Consider the following 19348-nt stretch of genomic DNA (forward strand, 5'->3'; position numbering starts at 1 on the left):
GTAAACATTGGCAGTGAGCTAGATGATTTTCTAATAACTGAGAGGAAAGTGGAGGAGAAATTGTTGAGGATAAACATAAAAAAGGCACCCGGGGTGGATGGGATCTATCCAGTTATATTAAAGGAGGCAGCAAAGGAAGTAAGCAAACCCCTAGCCATAATTATGAGAGCTTCTTTGGACTCAGGGAAGGTACCCATAAACTGGAGATGTGCAAATGTAACCCCAATTCACAAAGGAGGATCAAAGGCTGACACAAGTAATTATAGACCTGTTAGTTTAACTTCGGTTCCAGGAAAATTAATGGAGACATTGGTTAAAGAAGCACTGCAGGATCATCTGGACAAGAATTCAGTTATAGCTCAGACACAGCATGGTTTTGTTAAGGGCAGGTCTTGTCTGACCAATTTGATTGGATACTATGATGTAGTCACAAAAGAACTGGATGCAGGGAATAACTTTGATATTATATATTTGGATCTTAGAAAGGCTTTTGATACTGTTGAGCATGGAAGACTGCTGCACAAATTGGAGCAGTGTAGCATTGGAGGCAAATTGCTGCTATGGATAAAGGGATGGTTGAGTGGCAGAAGACAGAGTGGTAATCAATGGACACTGCTCAACGTGGACTAATGTTATTAGTGGAGTTCCTCAGGGTTCAGTGTTGGGTCCATTGTTGTTTTCTGTATTTATTAATGATTTATCAAGCTTAATGTCCAAGTTTGCAGACGATACAAAGGTTGGCAGGGTTGTTAAGGACACTACTGATGCTATGCTGCTGCAACAGGATCTGGAAAGGTTGAGCAGATGGGCTGAGAGGTGGCAAATGAAGTTTAACATTGACAAATGTAAAGTACTACATATGGGAAACAGTAACCCCAGATCAACGTATCAACTCTGTGGTACTACACTGACAGTGGTAGAGAATGAAAAGGACCTGAGGGTAATTGTGCAGGCAGATATGAAGTTCTCTGAGCAGTGCAGACGAGCTGCAAGAATAGCTCATGGTGTCTTGTCAATGATATACAGGAATTTTTCTAGTAGGGATAGGGATGTGATTATTCCCTTGTATAAGGCATTGGTCAGGCCACACCTTGAGTACTGTATACAGGTCTGGAGACCTCATTTCAAGAAGGATGTAGAGCTGCTGGAACGAGTACAGAGGAGGGCAACAAGATTAGTAAATGGAACAAAGGGTTGCTCTTACGAAGAAAGGCTTAAGTTTTGCAAATTACAGTCTGGAGACTAGGCATCGGCGAGGTGATCTGATAGAGGTGTACAAGGTTTTAAATGGCTTGAGCATGCTCAATGCCGATGGGATTCTTTCTCTTGCTCAGAATAATCACCTGAGAGAGCATAAATTCAAATTGAGGAAGGACGGATGTCGGATAGATGTGCGGAAATTTGCCTTTAGCCAGCAGGCAGTTGGTTTGTGGAATAGACTTCCATCACTTGTTGTTGAAGTTGATAGCCTAAACAAATTTAAGGCTCAGCTGGACAGGTATTTTGAACGAACGGAGGGGTGAAATGGGAGTAGTGGTTGTGCTTTTTTTTTTTTTTTTTTGGCTGATGCTGAATAAGCTTGCTTTCTTGCATCGTATACCTCTACTAATGCTAATGATCTTGTAATAACTGAGAGTAAAGTGGAGGAGAAATTTTTGAAGAAAAACGTAAGAGAGGCACCTGGGGTTGATGGAATCTATCCAGTTATATTAAAGGAGTGAGAAATTGGACTCAAGGGAGGTACCCTTGGACTGGAGATGGTCAAATGTGACTCCAATCCACAAAGGAGGATCAAAGGGAGACATAGGTAGTTACAGACCTGCTAGTTTAACTTCTTTTTGAGGGAAATTAATGGAGGCACTGGTTAAAGAAGCATTGCAAGATCATCTAGACAAGATTTCAGTTATAGCTCGGACACAGCATGGGTTTGTTAAGGGGAAGTCTTGTCTGACCAATTTGATTGGATACTATGATGTAGTCGCAAAGGAACTGGATGCAAGCAATAATTTTGATATCATATATTTGGAACTTAGAAAGGCCTTTGATACTGTTGCACATGGAAGACTGCTGCACAAATTGGAGCAGTGTGGCATTGGAGGCAAATTGCTACTATGGATAAAGGGATGGTTGAGTGGGAGAAAACAGAGTGGTAATCAATGGACACTGCTCTTCGTGGACTAATGTTATTAATGGAGTCCCTCAGGGTTCAGTGTTGGGTCCATGTTGTTTTATGTATTTAGAAATGATAGTATATCAAGCTTAATGTCCAAGTTTGCAGAAGATACAAAAGTTGGCAGGGTTGTTAATGACACTAATGAGAGTACTCTGCTGCAACAGGATCTAGAAAAGTTGAGCAGATGGGCTGAGAGGTGGCAAATGAGTTTAAACAAAAAAGTTTATTGACAAATGTAAAGTACTACATATGGGAAGCAGTAACCCCAGAGTAAGGTATCAACTCTGTGGTACTACACTAGACTAGTACACTGTGGTACTACTAGTGGTAGAGAATGAAAAGGACCTGAGGGTAATTGTGCAGGTAGATAGTAAGTTTTCTGAGCAGTGCAGACGGTCTGCAAGAGTAGCTCATGGGGTCTTGTCAATGATATACAGGAATTTTTCAAGCAGGGATAAGGAGGTGATTATCCCCTTGTACAAGGCAATGGTGAGGCCACACCTTGGATACTGTATACAGGTCTGGAGGCCTCATTTTAAGAAGGATGTAGAGCTGTTGGAACAAGTACAGAGAAAGGCAACAAGATTAGTGAATGGAACGAAGTGTTGCCCTTACGAAGAAACGCTTAAGTTTTGCAAATTACTGTGTCTGGATACTAGGCACCTGCGAGGGGATCTGATTAAGGTACATAAAGCCTCGAATGGTTTGAGCATGCTGAATGCTGATGGGATTTTTCCTCTTGCTCAAAATAATCGCCTGAGAGGGCAGCGGCAATCTCCAATGCATCACAATCTAAAAAAATGTGCAGCTTGTGAAATGTTTGCCGAACTCTCTGGAACAGAACATGATATAGCCAAGGAGGATGTCTTTGTGTGTGTGCCAGGTGCAGAGAGTGTCTAGAAACTGAGCATTCTACTGGGCATCTATGAGAGCTTGAGGTGTACGGTAGATGCCCTCAAAGAAATTAATATGAGGGGCCCGTCAAGCTCTCAGCTGCCCAACTCTACGCATAGCTCACTCCTGGGCATCAGGCAACACAGCGGCAATCTCCAAGGCAGAATGCGCTGGTCCCAAAGGAACTAGTTATTGTTGGCGACTCTATTGTCAGGGAGACGGGGCATATATATTGTGTAAAAAGGATAGATGGAACAGGACCAGGGGCAAAAGTTGATGTTATTGTAAAGCTTATATCATCTTTTAAGGGCACAAAAGGTGATATTGTTGTACATGTTGGCACCAATGACATTAAGAGTAGGAGATCTGCAGATTTACTTAACAAGTACAGGTCAATGTTGCAAAAAAGTCGAATCAGGGTTAAATTTGAAAGTGTCTGCAATTCTGCACAGACACGATAGGAGGGAATACATGATGAGAGCCTTGTCAATCAATTCGGCCCTGGGGGGAATGTGCAAGGCTCAAGTGGTAGAATTTTTTTTTTAACATGGTTTGTGCTTGTTAACAGGAGAGACTGCTTCTACAGGGATGGGATATACTTAAATAGAAAGGGTGCAAGAATATTTGCTGATGCTATCGAGGCAGTGTTGGGTAGGTCGGAAAACTGCTAGCTTGGGGGGGATTCATAGACAAAAAGGTTAAAAGTAGCCGCAGGCAGAGGTGAAGGTGATTCTTGCACAACTTCTACTAGAAAAAGTAGCGACCTGGAGCGAGGGGTGCTGAGGGATTCAGGGGCTGATGGAAGTCATCGTGAAACAGGTGGGTATGTGGGATGTGTTAGGGTAACTAATAATAAGGATAGGTACATGTACACTTGCATGTATACCAATGCTAGAAGTATAGTAAATAAATTTGATGAATTTCAAGTATTGGTCAAGACATCAAAGGCAGATATTGTTGGGATAGCAGAGACGTGGTGTCACACAGATATAAGGAATGCTGAACTGGAATTTGGGGAGTACAATGTGTACAGAAAGGATAGACAGGATAGGAAGGGAGGAGGTGCTGTTAATAAAGAAAAACATAAAATCAAAAGAAGTACATCCAGTTGATATAGATGAACAGTGCACTGTTGAGCCAGTTTGGTGTGACATAAGCACTGCGAAAGCAAAAATAAGAGTACGAGTGTGTTATAGGCCTAATGACTCGAATGAGTACAATTAACAATTATATAGAGAAATAGAGTGGGCTAGTAAATCAGAATGTCATATAATGGGGGATTTTAACTTCCCACTGGAACTTGTGGATTGGTCACTCATACACTAATAAGACTTTTGTGGATTTATTGGATGATTATTTTTTGCAGCAGCATATTCGATAGGCAACCAAAGAGGGTAATACTATTGATCTGGTTATCAGCAGTGATCATTTGTGTATTAAGAATTTGCAGATAAAGGAACTACTAGGTGGCAGTGATCACAGTGCACTGATGTGGGATTTACTTAAAGATATAATTACCATCAGGGGTAAAGGAAAGGGTTTTTGCTTCCGTAAAGGTGAGCACAGTGGTCTCAGAAAATTTTTAAATTCTGTACAGTGGGATCAACTGACGATGTTACTAAATTCTAACTGACGATGTTATTAAATTCTAAGTGGAAAGCATTCAAGGAATTAATCGTGGATGCTACTAAAAGTTTTATACCTATTAAGAAATACTGTTCAAGGTTTAGGCCTAAATGTTTATCAAATGAACTAATGAAACTCGTGACAGAGAAGAAAAATGCATGGGACGCACATAAATTATCAAACAACTCAGAAGCCTATGGCAGATATAAGCTAGTCTGTAATCAGGTCACAAAGGAGGGTAGGCAGATTACGAGAAATCCTTGGCAAAAGATGCTAAGAAAAACAGCAAGGATTTCTTTACTTAAACTCTAAAGGGAAGGGGATGAATCTGATTGGTTCACTTGATATCGATGGTTCGACTGTTAATGATCCTGCTCAGATAGCAAACAAACTGAACGAGTATTTTTCATCTACATTCACACATAAGGAGTTATTAAGGTTTGAAAATGGCAGGTTATCAAATTGTAGCAGGGTACTTAATGATTTTGTAATAACTGAGAGCAAAGTGGAGGAGAAATTGTTGAAGTTAAACATAAGAAAGGCACCTGCGGTGGATGTGATCTATCCAGTTATATTAAAGGAGGCAGCAAAGCAACTAAGCAAACCCTTAGCCATAATTATGAGAGCATCCTTGGACTCAGGGGAGGTCCCCACGGACTGGAGATGTGCAAATGTATCCCCAATTCACAAAGGGGGAATGAAGGGTGACACGAGTAATTACAGACCAGTTAGTTTAACTTCTGTTCCGGGTAAAATAATGGAGTCACTGGTTAAAGATGCATTGCAGGATCATCTAGAAAAGACTGCAGCAATAAATTAATAGGTGGTAGATGACTTTCATCAACCAATGAAATACCACCACTTTGCTTATTGGAGGCTTGAAGTGGTGAAACCCATGTTTAGTCTCTAGAGCAAAGTTTCCGGCATCCCCCTCCCCCCAAACTTCTCCTTCAACCCATGCATGGTACAAAAGTACTATAGGTTTTGATACCTTTCGTGTTTGGAGTTTTCATAAAAAAAAAAATAATAAAAAAAAAATAATTCAGACACAGAATGGGTTTGATAAGGGAAAGTCTTGTCTGACAAATTTGATAGGATATTATGATGTGGTTACAAAGGAACTGGATGCAAAAAATAATTTTGATTCATATATCGGATTTCAGGAAATCTTTTGACACTGTTGCACATGGAAGACTATTGTACAAATTGGAGTAGAATGGTATTAAGGGTAAGTTGCTACAATGGATAAAAGGATGGTTGAGTGGAAGAAGACAGAGGGTGGTAATTAATGGGTGCTGCTCTTCGTGGACTAATGTTATTGGTGGAGTCCCACAGGGTTCGGTATTGGGTCCTCTGTTGTTTTGTATATATATTTATCAATGATATTGATGAAGGTATATGAGGCTTAGTGTCGAAGTTTGCAGTTGATACAAAGGTTGGCAGGGTTGTTGGCAGTGATGGCAGTGTGCTACTGCAACAGGATCTAGATAATTTGGACAGATGGGCTAAGAAGTGGCAACTGAAGTTTAACCTTGACAAATGCAAAGCACTGCATATGGGTAGAAGTAACCCCAGAAAAACGTACCAACTGTGTGATACTACACTTAAGGTGATAGAAAATGAAAAAGACCTGGGAGTAATTGTGCAGTCAGATATGAAGTTTTCTGAGCAATGCATACAGGCGGCCAGGGCAGGTCAGGGGCTTTTGTCAATGATATATAGGAATTTTGGCAGCAGGGAGAAGGAGGTGATTGTCCCTCTGTATAAAGCAATGGTCAGGCCACGCCTTGGGTACTGCGTACAGGTCTGGAGGCCTCATTTTAGGAAGGATGTAGATTTGCTTGAGTGTGTACAGAGAAGGGCAACAAGATTGGTAAGGAGAATGAAGGGATCCTCTTACCAAGAGAGGCAAGTTCTGCAAACTGCACTGGCTGGAGACTAGTCACCTGCACAGTGATCTGATTGAAATGTATAAGGCCTTGGATTGGTTGAGCACACTAAATTCTGATGGGATCCTTCCACTTATTCAGATTACGAACCTATGGGGGCATAAATTCAAATTAAGAAAAGACAGATGTAGAATAGATGTGTGGAAATTTGCCTTTAGCCAGCGGGTGGTTAATTTCTGGAACAAACTTCCGTCTGTCGTAGTGGAAGTTGATAGGTTGAATAGATTTAAGGAGCTGGGCAGGCATTTGGAGGGAAATGTGTGATTTTTTTTTTTTTTTTTTTTGGCTGATGCTGCATAAGCTCGTACACTTGCTTTCTTGCATCACACGCCACTACTACTACTACTACTAAATTCAAATTGAGGAAAGACAGTTTTAGGATAGATGTGCGGAAGTTTGCCTTTAGCTAGCGGGTGGTTGATTGCTGGAACAAACGTCCATCTGCTGTTGTAGAAGTTGATAGCTTAAATAGATTCAAGGCAGAACTTTAAAAACATTTGGAGCAAGTGGATGGGTGAAATAAGGGTGTTTTTTTTTTCTTGGCTGATGCTATATAAGCTTGCTTTCTTGCATCATGTGCCTTTGCTAATGCTAAATGATTAAGATTTTCCTCTAATTCTTCGTGATCATGGCTTATGATCACAATGCCATCTGAAAATCATAAATGGTTTAGGAACTCTCCATTCCCATTAACTCTTTTCTGTGACCTGTCAAATCTTCTGAAAGCTTCTTCAAGGGCAGCCATAAATAATTTCAGAGATATTGTGCCTCCATGTTGAACTCCTTTCTCAATATTAAATTTACTACTGTCTTTGTCTAGTCTAATAAAGGAGGTAACGTTCTCATATATTTTCTTCAAAAGCACAATGAATGAGATGTCTACGTTTTGTCTTTGCAGTGCCCGAAACATTGTCTTACATTATATGGAGTCAAATATCTCTTCATAAGCCAACCGGGCTAGCAGGGTGGTTAAAGTGTCTGCCTGGCAACCCAAAGGTCGTGGGTTTGAATCCCGCTTCGGGCTTGGATCAAAGTACTGCAAAAACCTTGGGAGGTGCATTATGGCCACAGAAGCAGAACTACCAGAAAAAAAAAAAAAAAAATCTCTTCATAATCCACAAATGCCAGGAATAAAATGGTGTTTTATATTCATTTGCTTTCTCCATTAGCTGTGATATTACGTGTAGGTAATCTATAGTTGAGAATCCTGTCCTAAAGCCAGCTTGTTCTTTCAGTTGATTTTCATCAAGTATTCTTTCTAATCTATTAGTAATGACCCTTCTGAACAACTTGTAGATAGGGGGTAACAAGCTAATTGGTCTATTATTTCCAATTTCTGATTTATCTCCTTTCTTATGCAGCAAATTTATGATTGCATTATTCCACTCCACAAAATAACAAATTACTTCAAAAAATACATTGGGAAAGGCTTCACACACCTTTCCCAATGTATTTTGTGAAGTCTTGCCAGTTTCGTGTCATGTCTCTAGTTTCTAATTTTAACAACTGTACAGTAACTTTATCTTCACCCGTGGCTTTTTGATTCTTCATTTTCTTCAATGCATGGTCTACCTCATCAGGAAGGATATCGGGTGTGTTGTATCTGGCATCCTTCCCTCGCTCCTTTTATAAATCTTTATAGTAGTCTTCTGCTATTTGAATTATGCCTTCTCTGCTATTTTTAAGTACACCATCACTATTCTTCAATTTCAGTATCATTTGTCTTTCTGTATTACTGCTCATAGCTACTGATTGAAGTCCTTTGTTTTTCCCTTAATGCTTGTTCTACGTTTCTTGTGTTAAACCTTCTTATGTCCTCTCTGTTTGTTTGTTTGTTATTTGGTTTTTAGGAGCATTAGCAACTAAGGCCATATTGCTCCGGGATATGCGGTGGTCATTCCTTGACCTTTCTGCATCCTCCATATTTGGTGGTGACGGGCTCGAACCCCGGTCTAATCAAGAAGTGTGTACTACGCACTGCTACTCCTTCCCACCTGGATACGGAGGCGCCATGTCCTCTCTGAGTCACTTTCTAATGGCTTTACATAACTCAGGATACTCAATTTTATCCTTGTCAGTGTTAATCTTGCTCTTCATTTGTCATCTTTGGTTCATCATGACAAGTGTTTCTTGACTAACTTTTTCTTTTTTGGATTTCTTTTTACCTATAGGTTTCTTAGGCTTTATCACTTTCAGAAAGTTGTAGTATTCCTCGTCGATACCTTGGTCCTGAACAGTCTGCAGAAGCTCAAACTTGTTCTTAAGTTGCAGTACGTACTGCTTTTTCTCCTCTTCTGTTATCTCAAAGACCTTCGTATTATTTACTAGAGTCAGTTTTTTCCTTTCTTTTCTTACATCTATATCAAGTGTGCATCTTACCATTTCATGATTGCTTCCAACATTTACCCTGTTTAGAATGGTAACATCATTCACGATATATCTTCTGTTAGTGAAGATGAAGTCGATTTCATCAGTTGTTAATCCATTTGGGCTCTTCCATTTCCACTTGCTGTTCACCCTTTTCTTGAAAAAAAGTGTTCATTACTGACTTTCCTCGAGAATCTGCAAATTCCACAAGTCTTTCACCAATTCTAAAATTTCCTATAGTTTCCCTTTCTGTGCTGTTTTGTCTCTTTCCAAACTTAGCATTGAAGTCCCCAATTCATCATCAATGCTCAATATTGTTGAATATATCATTATAACCTTTAGCTTATACCTCTTAGAAATCCTGAGTAGTAGTCTTGAAACCCGTGGTGATGTACTTCTGAATTCCAAAATGTTGTTTTTTTACATCTTTATGGACCAGAAAGCAAATTCCACCTTCGTTCTTTTCACTTTTTCCATTGGTGTACAGCAGATTTCCACTTGATAAACTTAAAAGTGATTTATTTCTCCTTGTTTCAGTCAAACCAATGATATTCCAATTCATATTTTATAATTTCTTCTAATATCCTATCTTCACCGATGAGCGATCTTACGTTGTAACAGGCCAAATTCAGTTTCCGTGCATGGCAGCCTGGTTGCACCCAGAGATTCTTAGCACCCTCTACTTCCACTCTGATCCTCTTGTTGCTGTAAGAGGAGGGGGGTGAAAGCTGCTGGGGACTGAGGGCCATTTGTTTCATTGTGTTGTCATGTGCTGGAGGGTTTGGTCTTTTCCTCTTCACGCTGACCAGCAGGCATCTTGAAGAGGTTGGTTGGTTGGTTTAATGGAAGTTTATTGGCACAAGGGCAACTAAGGCCAAATTGTGCCTGTCACAGTAATTCTGCAAATGATATATATATATATATATATTTTTTTTTTTTTCAGTCATATATCAGATAAGTTCATATAAATGAATTTGTTTTAAAAATTTAAATAAATCGGATAAATTTGCATCATCACTGAGAATATGGTTCATCTCTAATGAATTGTTTTGAGTTAAAACTGATTTAAAATTTGTTAGTCGAGCAGCATGATTGTAGGGACACTCGAGGAGAATGTGTTTCACTGCAAGTAGGGCGGAACAATGACGACAGTGAGGAGGTTTATCCCCTGTCAACAAATGGAGGTGGGTCAGATGGGAATGGCCAATGCGTGTCCTTGCAAGGACAACCTCTTCTCGTCTGTTTAATCGCGAACTAGATTTCCAGTATTGTGGCTTTTGCTTTATTTGGAAAAGTTTGTTATGGGTCTGTTGCTGCCATACTGATGTCCATTGGTCAATACATAACTGTTTTATGATGCGTTTACAGTCCATATAAACGAGAATATAAAGGAATCGAGGCAAGTGAAGACACTGGACTGATTGGATTTTTTGCTGCTTGATCTGCTTTTTCATTTCCCTGGATTCCAGCATGCCCGGGAATCCAGCAGAATCTTACGTCTGTGTTATGCTCTGTGAGATTAATTAACTCTGCTCTGATTTCTTTCAGGATAGGGTGAGAGTTCGGACATTTATGTTGTAAAGAGGTTACTGCACTTAAGGAATCGGTATAGATTATTATCTCTTCATTAGACCTGTTTTTGACGTCTTCGATAGCCATTTTTATTGCATGAAGTTCAGCGGTGTAAATACTGCAACTTGGGAAAAGTTTTTGAGAGATTTCACAAGTGGGAAGAACTACTGCAGCACCCACATCTGTATCAGATTTGGATCCATCAGTATATATTTGCAGACAGTGTTTGTTCGCTGATGCATGAGATAAATGTAGCTGCTGTATATTTTCATTGTTCAGCGCCTGTTTTCCCCATTTTGAAAAAAGTCATCACATAAAGTTTTAAAAGTAGACCATGGAGGCTCTATTTCTCCGGTATCTTGGTGGATATTATCGAGTGGGACACTCCAATACTGAGCAACATACTTCAATCTGATTCCAGCAGGTTTATTTTCATTTGGTTTATTCCTGTAGAAATTTATGAAAGACGGGTTAAAGAGGTAAGGACAGATAGGATGTGAGGGCATACTCCGAAGTTTTGCAGCGTACGTAAGCAGCAGCATCTGTCTCCTTAAGGATAATGGAGGTTCATGTGCGTCAATATATAGACTATGCACTGGAGATGTTCGGAAGGCACCTAGGGCTATTCTAAGTGCATTATGTTGAATGGTATTTAGGGACTGTAATGCTGACTTTCTAGCCGAGTCATATACAGGGTCTTGAAGAGAACCACTCTACACATTCGTTGCCACCTAAGTGACGTAACAGGGCTTACCATCGAGAAGATGCGTATGAGTGGATTTTAGGGAGGCAGGCCAACCGGACTTCTCCTAAATCCTCTGAAATAGAAAGATATTGGATCCATCAGTGTTTTAGACTCAGTGTCTAATAACACACAGAATGCCTGTTCCCCTCTAAGCCCCCCCCTTCCCCATATGGATGCCCTTTGCTGATCCCACCAGGCAAGTTACCGTCTTTGGGCCCTTTCAAGAAGCTCGATGTCTTTTCTTAGGTGCAGTCTCCATAACTGAACACAGTATTCCCAGTGTGATCTAACAATAGCCTTGTATAACAGGATTATCCATTATATAAATTTCTATACTAAATTATGGGATAATTTAGTACAGAACTTTTTTCTTGCTTGAATGCAGAAAGACATTGTTTCAAAACCTGCTTCCCAACGAGGTTAAAAAAATAACTACGATACTCACCACATCGTAAGCTTCAAAGAGTTGGATATAAATATCAAATACGAAGAAGTACCCCACACACAATTGTTGTTATGAAAGGTTTTTTTTTTTTTTTAATAACTACTGCCATTGCAAAGGTGACATTTTATTTGAATTACTAATACAGTAATAATATTCACTATGTGGTTTTCAGCTGTGCCTGTTCAATCTTGTGTATCCTGAGGTCTTGAAGGGGCAAAATACATATTTTGACGAGACTCATTATATAGTGATTAATGAAAGCTATGGAACATATTATTCAAATATGTTTACTTACCTAAAATAACTATAATAGTTTGATTTCAATACTGTGACACACAGTTTGATTGCATGATCAGAGCATTACAAAATCTAGGTGTCAACATCAACAAAGAAACCCACATAGATGCCCAACTTTTTTGTACACTCAGCCTCTGTAAGTACTGCAGCTTTTGGAAAAATTGTTGACTGAATATGGATACCCTGTTTGTTTTTTCATCATGACTGGGTCAATATGCAATCAAATTGTGTCATATGAACATAAAAATGGAAGTAATGAACTTCTGAGTGCATTTCTTTGCAACTTTAGCGGCAATTTGGAAACACCACATTATTTTCAAAAAATTTAACAAATTTTGCTAACTAACCTCAAAAATATTATGTGCTTGACAAACATGCAATCAAGAAATGCACAGCATGCACACAAAAGGTAAATTACTATTCATTTCATGTTTATATGTTTTATAAATATGAAATGATTAGCTCACTTTTATGTTTATATGAGGTAGATAATATGAACCAGAGCTGTAATGCTCAATATGTTCTACGTTGATATCAATATTTGTAAAATAAGAAGAGAATTTTATCTCAATATAGTACGCAGAACACGTCTGTATGATACTCTCCAGAAATTAAAACGAAAAAATCGAAAAACTTACATTAGAGTAACAAATAATTTAAAAAATAATTAAAAAACTCAATTTAACACAATTAAAAATAAGAAAATTAATTAAAAGAATTTAACGAAAAAAAAAAAAAAAATACCGATAAAGATTACTGATAGTAGTACTATCCAAGACATTTTACATTTGTTTAATAATATTCATTCTAGGCTCAAATTTACATTGGAAAGGGAGGATACGGATACAAAGTCATTAAATTTTCTAAATTTCTCAGGACTCAAATAAAATCCAATTTAACATCTATCGAAAACCTACAAACATCGGTATGCTTCCACATTATAACAGCTATCACCCGTTCACTTACAAAAGATTGATTATCTTTAATCAATTTCTAAATGTCTACAAATATTCAACGACAGAATCTGCTTTGGGCTCAGAAATACAAATATTAACCAGCAGATTCTTAAACAGGGGTTATCCCCTTGCTACAATAAATCGAATTAGGGTACATGCTAAGGATAGGATACAAAATACTACACCAACCAACAACAGTAATATCAAAAAATACTTTTATTTCTCTCCCATATGTTGAACAGTGGCACAAACAGCTTAACAGATTCTTTAAAGATACTGAATTTAAAATTGTGGCCAGGCCAATACGGATATTACACACTATACTGAACAATCGCTCAGTCCTTTCCTCATTCACAACACAAATTAATGACCTGGTATACATTTCTTGCGGTGATTGCGACTCGTCTTACCACAGTGCGACGCATTTTCCTTTGAATATTTCTGTTAGTCAACATGTGGCCTCAGTTCGTGCTTCTCGTTCAGCAGCGTCAGAATTAGCCTTTCATGCCGTTAAAGAAAAACACTTTTTTTTATTTAACGAGGCCAAAATACTTAGTGTCCAACGTAATTATATGCGACTATTAACTGCAGAAACCGTAGAAATTAAATTACGAAAATTCTGTTAATGTTCATCGGCCATATCTCATCACCGATTTGTGGGCTTTTATGCACATGTGCGAAGACAAATAATCCCTATTTAAGTTTCATACTCAGGGGAACAGGTATCCTGTGTGTTATCAGACACTCAGCCTAAAACACTGATGGATCCAATATCTCTCTAATACAGAAGATTTAGGAGAAGTCCGGTTGGCCTGCCTCCCTAAAATCCACTCATGCACACCTTCTCGATGGTAAGCCCTGTTACGTCACTTAGGTGGCAACGAACGTGTAGAGTGGTTCTCTTCAAGACGCCTGGTCAGCGTGAAGAGGAAAAGACCAAACCCTCCAGCAATGAGAGCACAACAGTACAAATGGCCCTCAAGTCCCCAGCAGCTTTCACTCTCCCTCTTACGGCAGCGAGAGGATCAGAGTGGAAGCAGAGGGTGCTAAGAATCTCTGGGTACGACCAGGCTGCCATGCACGGAAATTGAACTTGGCCTGTTATAACGTACGATCACTCATCGGTGAAGACAGGATATTAGAGCTGGAAAAGGAATTAGAAAATGTGAATTGGAATATCATCGGTTTGGCTGAAACAAGAAGAAGAAATGAATCACTTATAAGTTTATCAAGTGGAAATCTGCTGTACACCAATGGAAATAGTGAAAGGAGTGAAGGTGGAGTTGGCTTTCTGGTCCATAAAGATATAAAAAACAACATTTTGGAATTCAAAAGTGCATCACCAAGGGTGTCAAGACTAATATTCAAGATTTCTAAGAGGTATAAGCTAAAGATTATAATGATTTATGCACCAACATCAAGCCATGATGATGAAGAGGTTGAAGAAATGTACACTGAAATTGAGAGTCTTCTAGATGAGCAGAAAACCCACTACACTATTATTATGGGGGACTTCAATGCTAAGGTTGGAAAAAGGCAAAACAGCGCAGAAAGAGGAACTATAGGAAATTTTGGAATTGGTGAAAGAAATAAAAGAGGTGAAAGACTTGTGGAATTTGCAGAATCTCAAGGACTGTCAGTAATGAACACTTTTTTCAAGAAAAGGGCGAACAGAAAGTGGACATGGAAGAGTCCAAATGGATTAACAACTAATGAAATCGACTTCATCCTCACTAACAGAAGATATATTGTGAATGATGTTACCGTCCTGAATAAGGTAAATGTTGGAAGTGATCACAGAATGGTAAGATGTACACTTGATATAGATGTAGGAAAGGAAAGGAAAAAACTGACTCGAGTAAATAATACAAAGGTCTTTGAAATAACAGAGGAGGAGAAAAAGCAGTATGTACTGGAACTTAAGAACAAGTTTGAGCTTCTGCAGACTGCTCAGGACCAAGATATCGACGAGGAATATTACAACTTTCTGAAAGTGATAAAGCCCAAGAAACCTATAGGGAAACAGAAATCCAAAGAAGAAAAAATTAGTTAAGAAACACTTGTCATGATGAACCAAAGACGACAAATGAAGAGCAAGAAAAACACTGACAGGGAGAAAATTGAGTATACTGAGTTATGCAAAGCCATTAGAAAGAGACTCAGAGAGGACATAAGATGATTTAACACAAGAAAAGTAGAACAAGCATTAAGGGAAAACAAAGGATTTCAATCAGCAGCCATGAGCAGTAATACAGAAAGACAAATGATACTGAAACTGAAGAATAGCGATGGTGTACTTATAAACAGCAGAGAAGGCATAATTCAAATAGCAGAAGACTACTATAGAGAATTATACAAGGAGCGAGGGAATGATACCAGCAGTGGGGAACATGGATTGCAAAGTAGCAACACATACGACATACCCGATATTCTTCCTGATGAGGTAGAACATGCATTGAAGAAAATGAAGAATCGGAAAGCCCCGGGGGAAGATGAAGTTACTGTAGAGTTGTTAAAATTGGGAGGAAGAGACATAACACAAAAACTGGCAAGGCTCTTCACAAAGTGCATTAGAAAAGGTGTGATGCCTAAGCAGTGGAATAATGCAATCATAGTTTTGCTGCATAAGAAAGGAGATAAATCAGAAATTGGAAATTATAGACCAATTAGCTTGTTATCCCATATCTACAAGTTGTTCACAAGGGTCATTACTAACAGATTAGAAAGAATACTTGATGAGAATCAACCAAAAGAGCAAGCTGGCTTTAGGACAGGATTCTCAACTATGGATCACCTTCACGTAATATCACAGCTAATGGAGAAAGCGAATGAATATAAAACACCATTATGCCTGGCATTTGTGGATTATGAAAAGGCATTTGACTCCATACAGCATAAGGCAATGTTTCGGGCACTGGAAAGACAAGGCATAGATACTCCATATATTATGATTTTGAAGAAAATATATGAGAGTGCTACCTCCTTTATTAGACTAGACAAAGACAGTAGCAAATTTAAAATCGAGAAAGGAGTTCGACAAGGAGACACAATATCTCCGAAGCTGTTTACTGCTGCCCTTGAGGAAGCTTTCAGAAGATTAGACTGGTCGCAGAAAGGAGTCAATGTGAACGGAGAGTACCTAAACCATTTACGATTTGCAGATGACATTGTGGTCATAAGCCACGATCCCAAAGAATTAGAGGAAAATCTTAACCAGTTATGCACAGTTAGTAAGGATTTTGGACTAAAGATGAATATGGCTAAAACAAAAGTAATGATGAACAAGTATGCCACGGAAAGGGAAATAATGATTGAAAGAGCAGTAATTGAAAAGGTGGAGTCATATACTTATCTGGGACAAGTTATTAGCTGTAATAATGATAAATGGCTGGAAGTCAAGAGAAGAATAAATTTTGGATGGATAGCATTCAGGAAATATAGTCACATACTGAAGAGCAATATCCCAGTTTGTCTGAAACGTAAAATAATGAATCAATGTATACTCCCCACCATGACTTATGGAAGTGAAACTTGGGCACTCACCAAAAGAATGGAAGAGAAGCTAAGAACTACACAGCGAAGAATGGAACGAATTATATTGGGAATCAGACTGTTAGATAAGAAGAGAAACACATGGATTAGGCAGCAAACTCAAGTAAAGGACATTCTTATCAAAACTAAAGAACTAAAATGGTCTTGGGCAGGACACATAGCTCGAAGACATGATGACAGATGGACTAAGAAAATAACAGAATGGTACCCAAGAGGAGCTAGAAGAAAACCTGGAAGACAAAGGCGGAGGTGGATAGATGAAATTCATGAGTTTTTGAGTAGTAAATGGATGGCCAGTGCTCAAAACAGAAGGAACTGGAAAGTTGCTGGAGAGGCCTTCATCCTGCAGTGGATTGAAAATGGCTGATGATGATGATGATGATGACTCACCCCTATTTGGTAATTTTCATTCCTGTGATCACGACATACGGTCGAAAAGCGTTGTCAGCTTCAGGAAGGATAATCGTTTTGCAATTTTTTTTCGTTAATTCTTTTAATTAATTTTCTTATTTTTAATTGCATTAAATTGATTTTTTAATTATTTTTCAAATTATTTGTTACTCTAATTATATAGTATGAATCAGAGCTGTACTACTCAATATGGTCTACGTTGATAATAATATTAGTAAAATAATAAGAGGAGTTTACCTCAATATAGTGCGTAGAACACTTCCGTACGATACCCTCCAGAAATTAAAACGGAAAAAACAAAAAAATCAACAACTTACCGGTACATTAGAGTAAAATATAAATACTTAAATAATCAATATAACACAATTCAAATCAATTTAAAACAATTAAAAATCAAATTAACGCAATTAAAAGAATCTAACGAAAATATTCAAAAACGATTTTCCTTCCTGAAGCTGACAACGCTTTTCGACCGTATGTCGTGATCACAGGAATGAAAATTACCGAATCGGGTTAAACCTGATACTTAAATAGAGATTATTTGTCTTCGCGCATGTGCGTAAAGGTCCACACATCAGAGATCAAATATGGCCGCCGAACATTAACAGAATTCTCGTTTAATTTAATTTCAACGGTTTCTGCAATTAATAGTTGTGTATAATTACGTTGAACGTTAAGTATTTTGGCCTCATTAAATAAAAAAGTATGTTTTTCGTTAATGGCATGAAAGGCTAATTCTGACGCTGCTGAACAAGAAGCACGAACTGAGGCTTCATGTTGATTTACACGAATATTAAGAAAAAATCGGGTCGAACCTTGATAAGACGAGTTGCAATCACTGCAAGAAATGTTGTATACCAGATCATTAATTTGTGTTCCGAACGTTGAAAGAACCGAGCGACTGTTCAGTGTAGTGTGTAACTTCCGTATTGGCCTAGCTACAATTTTAAATTCGGTATCTTTAAAGAATCTGTTAAGCTGTTTGTGCCACTGTTCAACATATGGGACAGAAATAAAGTATTTTTTGATATTACTATTGTTGATTGGTGTAGTATTTTGTATCTTATCCTTAGTTTGTACCCTAATTCGGTTTATTGTGGTAATGGAATAACCCCTGTTTAAAATCTGCTAGTTAATATTTGTATTTCTGAGTCCAAAGCAGATTCCGACGTTGAATATTTGTAGGCATTAAGAATTTGATTAAAGATAATCGATCTTTTATAGGTGAACGGGTGATAGCTATTATAATGTAGAAGCATACCGGTGTTTGTAGGTTTTCGATAGATGCTAAATTGTATTTTATTCGAATCCCGGGTAAGCGTGAAATTTAGAAAGTTTAATGACTTTGTATCCGTATACTCCCTTTCCAATGTAAATTTGAGTCTAGAATGAATATTATTAAATGAATGTAAAATGTCTTGGATAGTATTACTATCGGTAATTACTAGAACATTGTCTAAATTACTAGAACATCGTTCGAAAAGGTGTCAAATGTATCTGTTCAATCGTTGAGAGATAGATCTCTGACATTAAGCCACTCAGGCTCAAACCCATTGGTAATCCAAAAATTTGTTTGTACACCTTGTCTCGAAAGGTGATGTAGTTAGCCTCAACTAACAGTTTAATTAAGTGAAAAATTTCCTTAATAGGTAGCTTCGTATAATTAATCGGTGTCGAGTTTTTATTTAACATATCCCAAATAATATCTAATGTGTATTCAACGTTTACATTCGTATATAATGAGGTAACATCTAGTGAGAATAAATTGTCATTGTCGCCGAGTCTACAATCTTTAAAGCTTGTTAAATAATGTATCGAAGTTCTTAATCCCAAATTGTATTACCTGTCTAAAGGGTTTTATAATGTAATATATATGTGTGGCTAAGGATGAAAATGCCGAGTTCCTGTAGGAAACAATAGGTCGAATAGGAAACCCAGTCTTGTGTAATTTTACCTGACCGAAAAGTGCAGGAATGTTGTATGTTCTGGACTTCAATTCCTTTAACTGAACCATAGTGATGTAGTCGTTTCTTCGATACGTGGTTAACGTTTTATTGTATTGATTGACCAAATTGGTAAACAATGCCAGGTCTACTTCATGATAAGTGGAGGTACCTGACACAACGGAATCTGGAGGGTATCGTACGGAAGTGTTCTACGCACTATATTGAGGTAAACTCCTCTTATGATTTTATTAATTGTTACTCTAATGCAAGTTTTTTGATTTTTTCATTTTAATTTCTGGAGAGTATCATGCAGAAGTGTTCTACGTACTATATTGAGGTAAATTTCTCATATTATTTTACAAATGTTTATATGAGGTACAATAACAATAATCATTATTGTAATTTCAATATACAG

The 19348-nt window shown here is 38.1% G+C and overlaps 1 protein-coding gene across 1 annotated transcript in view; it reads right to left on the bottom strand.

Annotated features, from left to right (window-relative positions):
• Mical (Molecule interacting with CasL) overlaps positions 1-19348 on the bottom strand; it is a 624164-nt gene that overhangs the window by 595141 nt on the left and 9675 nt on the right. The gene's annotated exons all lie outside the window — the stretch shown is intronic.

The sequence above is a fragment of the Mastigoproctus giganteus genome, chromosome 14 (assembly GCF_048544385.1).
Source record: "Mastigoproctus giganteus isolate SK-2022 chromosome 14, ASM4854438v1, whole genome shotgun sequence".
NCBI classification, from domain to species: Eukaryota; Metazoa; Arthropoda; class Arachnida; order Uropygi; family Thelyphonidae; genus Mastigoproctus; species Mastigoproctus giganteus.